Raw genomic sequence first — 11,567 nt, 5'->3', positions numbered from 1 at the left:
AATTCAGGGGAGGAGAGAGGATTAGGAGAAAAAGGAAATGAGAGTAAGGCATGCCCTTTAAGAAAAAGTCCCGAGGGAGGGGGGCCAGTGAACACTTTTCTGCTGTCTGCCTTAGACACCTGTCAGATGCTGAATGGATCATAAATAGGCAGAAAGAGGTTTGTGATAGGCTGGAAGTAGCTCACCTGATGACTGCTGCCAGCGATGGGGGCAAAACCCATGGTACTCCCCAGACACCCAGCTCTCCACCCAGCCTGACTTCCTGGCTGGACTGATCTGCAGGATGAGGAAGTTCTGTAAAAAGGGAAGGCGGGGTTTCCCCTCTGCCCCAAGTGTGCCTTCTGAGCCTCCTTTCCAGAGAAGGGCTTTTGAGTGAAAAGAACGCACTTAACCTAGGCCTGCCCACGGACTACCGCAGCAGCTGCCCCTTGTTGAGCTCTGGCCGAGAGTCAAGCCTTCTGTGCTCAGCCCCTTCTGACTCTCCGCTCCCCAGCAACCCCAATGGAGAGCTCTCACCTGCTGGCCTCCAGGTCTCGGCTTCCCATTAACACAGCCCTTCCCTCAAGCCAGTAGAACCTTCGCGAACACCCTCCACTGCTCGCGGCACTCCCCAGCATTAAGGCCTGAACACCCATGGGCCATTGAGAACCACAGAAGGGCTGGAAGGAAAGCCCAAAGTGTGGCTATGTAAACTGTGTTTTTAAATAAAATTTCCCATCAGGTTTTTCCCTGAGGGCTACTTCTTAGTCACCCTGTACTTTCCAGTTATGGGCTTGTTTGTTCACCGAATGAACCAAATAAATAGAAATAACTCTTATTTCTCGTATTTTGTCTTTGCTTTCTTTTTTTCTCTTAGAAACTAAAAGCCTGTAGAGAGAGTGCCCATCCCCTGCCAAGGAGGAAAGAGGGAGGTGAAACAATTCCTTTGTTGAACATGAGGAAGAAACTGCATAATCCAGCAAGTGACACAAAAACAAAACACAGAGATATTGGTCTCAGGCTTGATTTGAGGCACTTTAGTGGAAAGTCTTTCCACAGGCACAACACAGTCCTTCAAAGACCATGTAAAGCAAGCCTCTTCTCTTCTCTTCTCTTCTCTTCTCTTCTCTTCTCTTCTCTTCTCTTCTCTTCTCTCCTCTTCTCTTCTCTTCCTCCTCTTCTCTCCTCTCCTCTTCTCTTCTCTTCTCTCTTCTCTTCTTTTTTCTTCTCTTTTCTTTTCTTTTTTCTTTTCTTTTCTTTTCTTTTCTTTTCTTTTCTTTTCTTTTTTGAGATGAAGTCTCACTCTGTTGCCCAGGCTGGAGTTTAATGGTGTGATCTCAGCTCACTGCAAACTCCACCTCCAAGGTTCAAGCAATTCTCCTGTCTCAGCCTCCCGAGTAGCTGGGATTACAGGGCCCCGCCATCACGCCTGGCTAATTTTTGTAGAGACAGGGTTTCACCATGTTGACCAGGCTGGTCTTGAACTCCTGACCTCAGGTGATCCGCCTGCCTCGGCCTCCCAGAGTGCTGGCATTACAGGCATGAGCCACCACGCCAGGCTGCCTTTTTTTTTTTTAAAGGCAGGAACTTCTATGCTGATATCTCCTGCTTGTATGCTTCTTGCTGCACCTTTGAGCTTGCTTGTCTCTCTCTAGAAACTTCTTGCCCAGAATCACAGCCCAACTTCCTCATTCATTTCACCCAAGTGTATTCAAATGTTACTCTTCCAGAAGAGTCTCTCTTGACCATCTATCTAAAAGATTTAAGCCCTGCATCATCCCTGTACCTTGTCTTAATTTTCCCCCACATCACTTCTCTCAATCTGACATTATCACACATATTTGTATGCCTAGTTATATTTTTTCTCCTCCATTAGAATGTGGAGGCCATGTCTTATTCACTTCCTTTAGTCTCAGGTCCAAGAATAGCATTGGACATGTAGTAGGTGCTCAATAAATGTTTGCTGAATGGATGTATCAATGAAGACAGATGTACTTGGGAGAAATATTGTGGCAATTTGCATTATCAGCTTTCATTTTCACACCTCGTTTCCATGCTATGAGAATTGAGGCCAAATGTTAAGTCAGGGGACCCTCACTTCCAACATCAATTCAAGTTTGAGGGGTTCCCAAAGCCATGCTTGAGTGTGATAATGCACTGAAGGGACTCATGAAGTGGCTGAAAGCTGTTATACTCATGGTTACCATTTATTACAGAGAAAGAATACAGATTAAAACCAGCCGAGGAAGAGAAGCCTAGGGCAGAGTCCAAGAGAGGTCCAGTGTGGAGGTTCCAGGCATCTTCTTTTCAAGGAGTCATGGACAGTTGTACCTCCTCCCAGCCATGATGTGTGACAATATGCATGGAATATTGCCAAGCAGGGATGCTCACCTGAGCCTCGGTGGCCAGAGTTTTTATTGCAGCTCAATCACTACTGCCGATGTGGCTGACATGATTCTCTAGTTCCTCCAAAGGCAGAGCTAACATCACCTCCACCAAATGCCTCCATTGCAAATCATATTTTTAGACTGGCAAGTGGCCAATGCCCCTAGACAAACAAAGACATTTCTATCAGTCTTGATATTCCAGGAGCCTAGGGGTTACCTCCCAGTAGTGAAGGGCAAAGGTCAGACCTCTCTTTGGGTAGAGCTAATTCTTTACTCACACAAGCCTTATAAATTTGCTGTGCCCTTGAGCTGTGGGTGGGAATAACTCCCCCACCTCTTGACCTTGGGTTTGTCTCATGAGTGGTGCAAGATCAGAGGTAACCAGGTCCATGCACATTTGTGTCTTTTCACATTGACAGATTTTATTGATGGTATTTCAATCACAAAAGCCACTAGCTACATCAAGTCCCCAAGGAGGCAATTCTCGTTAGCACTTCCTATTCACTAGGCAGTCAGAGTCACAGGCACACAGGCTGAAGCCACACCACAAGTCAGTCTATATTGCAAATTATACATAATAGTACACCTAATCAATACATAAATGTTATGGGTTAAACATCTACAACAAACAAAATAACATTTAACATCAAGAGAAAAGAAATGGGAAAAAAAGGTTACTGAACCAGTCCATGAAGAGCAACAGAGACAAAAAGAATCTCCGGGTCTGGGCCAGGCAGTCCAGTGGTCTTGCAAGGAACACCTTTGATGTGGGTAGAGCCTTTCATGGCAGATGCCAGAGGCTTTCATGGCAGATGCCAAGGAGCTTATCTTGAGTGACAGCAAGACAGTGTTGATTAAGACAGCTGTTTCAGCCGGGTGTGGTGGCTCACACCTGTAATCCCAGCACTTTGGGAGGCTGAGGCGGGTGGATCACCAGAGGTCAGGAGTTCGGGACCAGCCTGGCCAACATGGTGAAACCCTATCTCTACTAAAAATACGAAAATTAGCTGGACATGGTGGCACGTGCTTTTAATCCCAGCTACTCAGGAGGCTGAGGCAGGAGAATTGCTTGAACCCGGGGGGCAGAGGTTGCAGTGAGCCGAGATCACGCCACTATACTCCAGCCTGGCCGATAAGAGCGAAACTCCATCTCAAAACAAAACAAAACAAACAAATAAAAAACCACTGTTTCAAGTGCTGAAGTCCTGCTCCTGCCCTTTTTATGGCTGCAGTGTCCTCCAGTAAAGAATGATAGTGGAAGATTGTGCTTATTTTTGTCCTTATCTGGTTGGATGCAGTCTTTATTTATTAATTTATTTATTAAGCAAAATATCTTGTCCCTATTGGCAAGTGTCCTGTGAAATGTAAGATGGAGTTTTTTTCTAAGATGGAGTCACTCATTTCAAGGGTGCTTTATACAGTTTGTAGTGTGACTTCTTGCCCATGGAATGAAGCAGATATCGAGGTGTATTAATTCCACTTTCTCTCCTTCATCTCTACCATCATCATGAGAAGAACATGTCCAGGCTAGCCCATTAGTTCCAGGAAGAATATGAGAAACATACGGTGCAAAGCCAACCCAGCCCCAATCTGAACCCAGCCTAGAGCCAGCCTTCATCTCATGGGCCGACTATCTGAACCCCATAAATGCCTTCTGCTATATGCTGCTGAGATTTTGTGATTGGTTTTTAAGCAGCATTATCATGGGTATAATTAACTGATAAAGATATCAAACCCTTAAGGACCATTTATATTTTTCTATAAGTTTGCTGATCCTATTAGAGCTCCTTTGGCTGTCAGAAACAGGGCAGCTTGAGAAAATGGGCACAAGTTGACGAAGTTTGGATGAAAGCAGGTGATGAGGGAGGAGGTTTGCAAGATCGAAAGCAGTGATTGCAAACCCAGTTACCTACAGGGCCAGGAGGGTTATGTGAGGGAACAAAGAAAGCCAGTTACCTGACAATAAATGTGACCCATGTGAGAAGAAAAGCAATAGAGAGTAGTGAGGACTATGGCAAACTGAACAGTAATCGCCCATCTAAGAGAAGCCACCACTTAGCTCCCACCAATTGTTGCTAATGGGAAAATGTTAACCAATGCCAAATCTTTCAAGTTTTTTTTTTTTTTTTTTTTTTTTTTTTTTTTTTCAGAAAAGTGGATATAGATATTATATGAAATCTCTTAAATGCTGCAAATGGTTGATTTTTGTTCAAAACACTGTTGCAAGACAAACCAAACGAACCTATGGCTGTCTGTATGCAACCTCTCATTTATGTCATGATGTACAACATCTGGTGGCAGCAGGCTTGTCTGGGACCTTAAGGAGAGGACCCTTGATGGCCAGGGTCAGCATGAGGTGACCAGTTGCCTTGTGTGCGGCTGGGTGATGGGATTTAGCTCAGAGAGGAAAAATCACACAAAGAGGAGAGCAGGCATAACAAGCGGATACCAAAGACAAACTTCTTCACCGTTATTTGGCCCGTGGCTGTTCCTATCACAGCTTAATGGGGCCACTTGAGGGTTCTGAAATGATTTGTTAACAGTTTTCAATGGTGGGGGTGTAACACCCATAATAATCAGGCAAGGAGCAAAGTAATTTACATGTAGAACTCTCTGTAGGGTGCTGCAGAATGTTTCAGGAATTCAAGCAACATCAGCGGCAGCACGTGAGTAGCCTCTGCCTGGGGCTCAGGGGCAAGGTGGGAGGTGCTAACATAGCCCCTCCATATGCTCGCCCCTCATTGGCATTGCCCCACACACTGACCCTCAACTGTGTATGCAGAATTTTGCTGTTTGAAACAGAAAAGCGAGAGGTGGGCTTCTTTTCTGTTTGTGACTAAAAGCTACGGACATCAGCACCTAGTCTTTTTTCTAAGGTGGAATTCAGCTGTGGACACAGTAGAGCTGTCAGTAAGTCCTACGACTGCCTTTCAGGGTGTTTATTCTCCAGTCACTGGTCCTGATATGGGCTGTCTGCTCTACAGGTGCAAGAATTATTCCTGAGACAAGTCATTTGTAAGCTGGTATTTGTTTAGCACCAGGTTGTTGCTTGCTCTTCCTCATTTCCTTGCTGTCTTGTAGCCCTGGGGATGCTGCAGACATGATGGTTCTGAGGAAGGCCAGGGAAGGTCTCCCCCACATGCACAGACCTGAGCGCAGCTGCCGGCAGGAACAGCAGAAATGACAGAGCATTTGTCTCTACCTGCAATGGGAGCAAGCCCACTTCATACGCAAAAGCACCTAAGCTTGCCTAAGGGTTTTATTTTTAAGAATGTATATCAACAATGCCACTGAAGGCATATTCTACTGGTACCAGTAAGACAACAGTAACAAACATCCACTGAGTGATACTAACCAGACATACACATCACACCATTTAATCCTTATGATGATTCTGATGGGTGATATTAAAATGTCCACTAGTACACACGAGGAAATTGATGCCCAGATAGCCTGACCCAAGAGACCACTGTTAGATATGGTAGGCATATGTCTTGAACGTTCCAGATTTTGAATACTGTGTTCCACAATTACACCTTCTCCCCTTGTGGGATGTCACTATGTCATGAGGCCAGTGAGGAGCTCCCTATCCCCGTGGTCTTTTAATATCTTACAGAATTTTTATAGGATATTCTATAAATGCCCTCTAGGTACCACAGGTGAGCATCAAGCCAAAAGGGAAGAGCAAGTTCAACTTTGTCTCTGCTCACTTCCGTGATAGGGAAGCAAACAAGTGAAAGCTCCTTGACAACGGTATTTTCAGTAACTTACATGAGAAGATTATGATGTCGCAAAGGTAAAGGCAGCCTTTCTCATGTCTCATGGCTAGCCGAATAGACCTTCCCTGAAGATTCAAACATGATAGCACAGTCAACTCTCTACCATTCCAAAGGCAGGCTTGTGTGGGTACACGAGTCCAGAAAGTAGATCTGTACGAGGAGGCCAGCCTGCCAGGAAAGAGAGAGGTCGGATGTCTGGTAGCAGAAGCCAAGATCTCATCGGGCTCTGAGTGTGGTCATTTGGTCCAAGCAGGAATGGGGCAGGCAGTGAGGGTATGAGGAGGGCCCAGGAAGGCAGGAGACCAGCATCAAGGATGTGAGAGTGTGTGCCAGGGGCTAAGATTGGGCACAGGAAAGGCTGGGGAGCAAGGTCGGAGTCCTGACCCTAAGGACTCGGGGCAACTAGGCCAGAGTCAGGCAGTACCAAGACCACCCAGCTGAGCCAGAGGACTTCCCACGGGGTCTCTGCCTGGGTCAGACTCAGTCCCCAAGACCTCAAGCTGATTTTGATAGCCTTTATTTATGAAAGGACTCGTATTTAAATAAAATACTTTATTTATCCATTGACTGTTGGTGTTTGTAATCAAAACATGTTATCCAAGTGATGAGACTCCTTTATCCCACCCATGACCTCAGGTTAGTGAGCAATCGGAGGGTCCTGGGCTGCTGCCTATGTCTGGATGAGAAGAGCTGCAACTCCAGATTTGTGCATTTGAGGACATGCCTATATGAGAGTGGGCATATATGTGGTTGTGGACATATGGATATGTGTGTGTGTCTCTCTGTGCATGTTTGTGTATGTGTGTTTCCTCAAGATCTGAGGCATCTCTTGCAGATGGGGATTCAGGGCTGGTAATCCCCAAGCATCACTTCTCTCTCTGTGAGCAGAGGAACTTGGAGGAATGGGTGAATATCTCCAACCTCACCTCTGTCACCACTACCCTCTTCCCTATTGTCCAGACCCTGTCCATCAACCTTGGAACCCAGTCCTGAGAGTAAGAGCTGGTGGTGGGACCTTGCCTCTCCTTCACAAGGACCTCCTGAGACATGGCATGGAAACAGAGGTGGCATTTCTCACCTGTTCTCCTCTCCTTCCTGTGTGAGCTGGGTCAGGGGATCTCAAGTCCAGGGTGCACTTTTTTTCTACCACAAAAAGATGGATGTCAACTTCCAAATTATTATTATACAGGTATGACTAAAAAAATGAATCTAGCCAAGTGCAGTGGCTCACACCTGTAATCCCAGCACTTTGGAAGGCCGAGGCAGAAGGATCATCTGAGGTCAGGAGTTCGAGACCAGCCTGGTCAACATGGCGAAACCCCGTCTCCACTAAAAATACAAAAAGAAAAATATTAGCCAGGCATGGTAGCACATGACTGTCATTGAGCTACTTGGGAGGCTGAGGCAAGAGAATTGCTTGAACCCGGGAGGCAGAGGTTGCAGTGAGCCAAGACTGTGCCACTGCACTTCAGACTGGGCAACAAGAGTGAAACTGTCTCAAAAAAAAAAATCTGAACTTTATTTCTAACATCTTAACTGGTCATAGACCATCACCTTTAATTCTTAGTAAATACCCAGCTCTTACATCCCATAAACACCATTTGTCACCTCATACACGGACCTCATCCTAAGTCCATTAATTATTTCTGCTCCCTGAAAGACTGATTTCCTTAACACTATCTATTTTCCCTTCAGAAAGACCGGGGACCCTTCCTTCCTAGGGTTCCCAGGTAAGATCACCCTCAGCGGCATAGCCAAAGCAACACTGGAGTCACCGATTAAACAGGGCTCATTAGGAAAGTGTGGCATTCTGAGGGTGCCCAGGTTAAGTTCACCTGGCAGGGACACTTACAGTCTTCAGAATCTGGCTTCAAATGTTTTGGGATTCTCAAGAAGTCTGCATGGGAAAGGAAGCTTGAAGTAGGAGGATGTTTTTCAACTCTTGGGAGCTCTTGGAGAAAGAGCTGAGGCTTTGATTTGGGACCCAGGGCAGGCTGCTCAGGGAGGCAGGGATCCCTGTGGTTTGATCCAGGTTTTTGTCTATTTGACTCTTTCAGGGTCTAGGCTCTGAGTTCCATTATGACACTGAATGTACTCTTCATTCATCTGATCTACACTGCAGAGGAATCCCAGTCATGTCAGCCCTTCATAAAGGGCTATCTATGATCTCTGCCTCTGGGTTTTAAGAAATGGTAAGCTCTACAGACAAATCTCTTAGACAATCCTCTTAGACTCAGACTTCACAACTAAATCCAACCCTGGAAGGTTACCAGGGAAATAGACTGAAACGGATTGTGGGGAGATATCTGGGAGTAACAGACTAGGACTTCCTGGTGCTGCAATTCTGAACGTCCTTGAAGAATGATCGATTCAGATGCCACTGGCTACCTGCTCTCATCTACATGATGATGATGCTACGGCAGTCATCTCTAGCCTCCCAGCCACTGCCCCTGTTCATCAAGAGTTCAGGATCTGGCTCACTGTCTCTCTGCCACCACCACTGTCATCACAACTACAAAGACGACCCGCCCTACATTCTGGCCCTTCTGTTTCTTATCTCCTTGTTGACATTTTTTCTTCTATCCCACTTTATCCACCCACTCCCAAGATCATTTCCTAGTTCAATACCCAGGGTCATTGCTTCCCCTTGCATAGACGCCAGCATTTCTTGGGATCTCTGATCCAATGGCACTATCATCTTTTTCACATCAGTCCCTCTTACCCAGCTTGGATCCAGGGCCCATCATTCTGCTTCCTTGCATCCATGTCCTTCCACACTTAACCCCTTGTCCCATCTGTCATACTTGTAAGGCTAACACCCCAAGTCTGCTTACACTTACCTCCTTGCCTAGTCAGCTCCCAAACCTAAGCCATGTACAAGGCTGGTAGAAAACACATAACTATGCATACTTCTTTCTTTATATGTATGACCATAAAACTCAAGAGGGCCCCAGCACCATCTGGGTAGTTCCTTAGTCAACTCACTCTGCAAGCCCCCTGCGCAAGATGACTATTTCTCATCTTCTTTCCTGTCCCCACTCAGCTGTTGACCTTGGTTTTTATTTCACCAGAAAACAAAATCAGAAGAGAATTCTTCTCGTCAACAAATCTACCAACTTCCTGAATCTGCATTATCAGGCTCCTTTCCAAGACCTCTCCACTTGTGCCTACCGAAGGACTTTGCAACCATCTCCTCTCTCTCCTGACCCAACTGGCTACTTGCTTATACTCATCAGCCTACATATATTCTGCAATAACTCCTATGTTTAAAAAAATTCTATCTGGGCCAAATGCAGTGCCTGTAATCCCAGCACTTTGGGAGGCTGAGAGGGGCAGAACACTTGAGCCCAGGAGTTCGAGGCCAGCCTGGGCAACATAGTGAGACCCCATCTCTAAAAAAAAAATCAGCCAGGCGTGGTGGTGCATGCCTGTAGTCCCAGCTACTCTGGGGACTGAAGTAGGCAGATCATTTGAGCCCAGGAGGTTGAGGCTGCAGTAAGCTGAGATCCCACCATTGCATTCCAGCCTGGATGACAGAGTGAGACCCTGTCTCAAAAAAAAAAAAATGATATCTGAACAAGGAGTGGTTCTACACTGTATTAGTACGCACTGTGAAGCCCCTATAATGAAAATAGTGTGGTACTAACCCATAAAAATCCAGAAAGATCAATTAAATAAAATAAAAAGTCAAGAAATAGACCCAAATGCTTATAGAAATCCAAGTTATGTAAAGGTGCTATGCCCAAATATCCCCAAATCACTGAGGCAAAGATAGTCTTTTTAGCACAGGGTACTCAAACAACTGGATAGTCATTTGAAAAAAAAATAATAATATCTATTTCTCACACTATCACAAGAATAATTTCCAAATGAATCAGAGACCTAGATGCAAAATGAAACTATAGAAGTACTAGAATAGAACATGGGTGAACTCCTGTATAACCTGGATAGGAAAAGATTTTTTAATATGACCAAAATCCAGAGGCTACAAAGGAAAGACTGGTAAATATCACTACAAAAAAAAAGTTTTTTTTAAAAAAGGCATAAACATAAAACACGATGAAAACTGACAGAAAAATATTTGCAGATGCTGATCATAAGGTTTTAAAATTTTAAAACTTCTAAAAATTGAGAAAAAGGACAAAAATCCTAAAGAAAAATAGACAAAATACATGAACAGATAATTCATTAAAAGAGAAATAACACTGGTCCTTAAACATACGACAATGTGTTCAAATTTACTTATATTAGGGCTGGGTATGGTGACTCATGCCTGTAATCCCAGCACTCTGGGAAGCCGAGGGAGGCAGATCACCTGATGTCAGCAGTTGAAGACCAGCCTGGTCAACATGATGAAACCCTGTCTCTACTAAAAATACAAAACTTAGCCAGGTGTGATGGCAGGTGCCTGTAATCCCAGCTACTCGAGAGGCTGAGGCAGGAGAATCACTTGAACCCGGGAGGTGGAGGTTGGTTGCAGTGAGCCGAGATTGCACCACTGCACTCCAGCCTGGGTGACAGAGTGAGACTCTCTCTCAAAAAAAAAAAAATTATTTATAGTAAAATGTAAATTAAATGCACATTTTTAACTCATTGAATTGGCAAAAAAAAAAAAAGTTCAAAAGCTTAACAATACACACTGTTGGTGAGGCTAAGGAAAAAGGCTCTCTGGTACATTGCAGGAGGGACTGTGATATGGTACAACCCCTGTGGAGATGAACTCACTAACATCTAAAAAAACCACGTATGCATGTACTCTTCCACCCAGCAATTCCACTTCTGTAAATTTGCCCCAAATATATCCCTTTCACTATGTAAAAATACAAATGCCCAAGGTTATTCATTGCAGCAATTTTTTATAATTGCAAAATATTGGAAGCTACCTAAATGCCTAAGTATAGAGTACTTGAATAAAATATGGTACACACATGCAATGAGGTACTAAGCAGATATAAAAAGTATGCAAAAGATCCCTGTGAAATGATACGGAATGATTTCCAGGAGACGCTGTTACGTGAAAAGGCAAGGTACAAAAGAGTATATAGAGTGGGATATCTTTTGTGAAGAAAGAAGGGAAATAATGAGGCTTGAGTATTCTTTTTTTTTTTTTTTTTTTTGAGACGGAGTCTCGCTCTGTCACCCAGGCTGGAGTGCAGTGGCGTGATCTCGGCTCACTGCAAGTTCCGCTTCCCGGGTTCACACCATTCTCCTGCCTCAGCCTCCTGAGTAGCTGGGACTATAGGCGCCCACCACCACACCCAGCTAATTTTTTGTTTTTGTATTTTTAGTAGAGACAGGGTTTCACCGTGTTAGCTAGGATGGTCTCGATCTCCTGACCTCGTGATCCACCCACCTTGACTCTACAAAGACAAGCTTCTTGAGGTTCTCTCTAAGAAAAGAAACACGGGAAGAAAAATCCAAA

Source organism: Nomascus leucogenys, chromosome 8, assembly GCF_006542625.1.
Source record: "Nomascus leucogenys isolate Asia chromosome 8, Asia_NLE_v1, whole genome shotgun sequence".
In the NCBI taxonomy this organism is placed as follows: Eukaryota; Metazoa; Chordata; class Mammalia; order Primates; family Hylobatidae; genus Nomascus; species Nomascus leucogenys.
The sequence above is the reverse complement of the archived record's forward strand: the minus strand, read 5'-3'. Positions refer to the sequence as shown.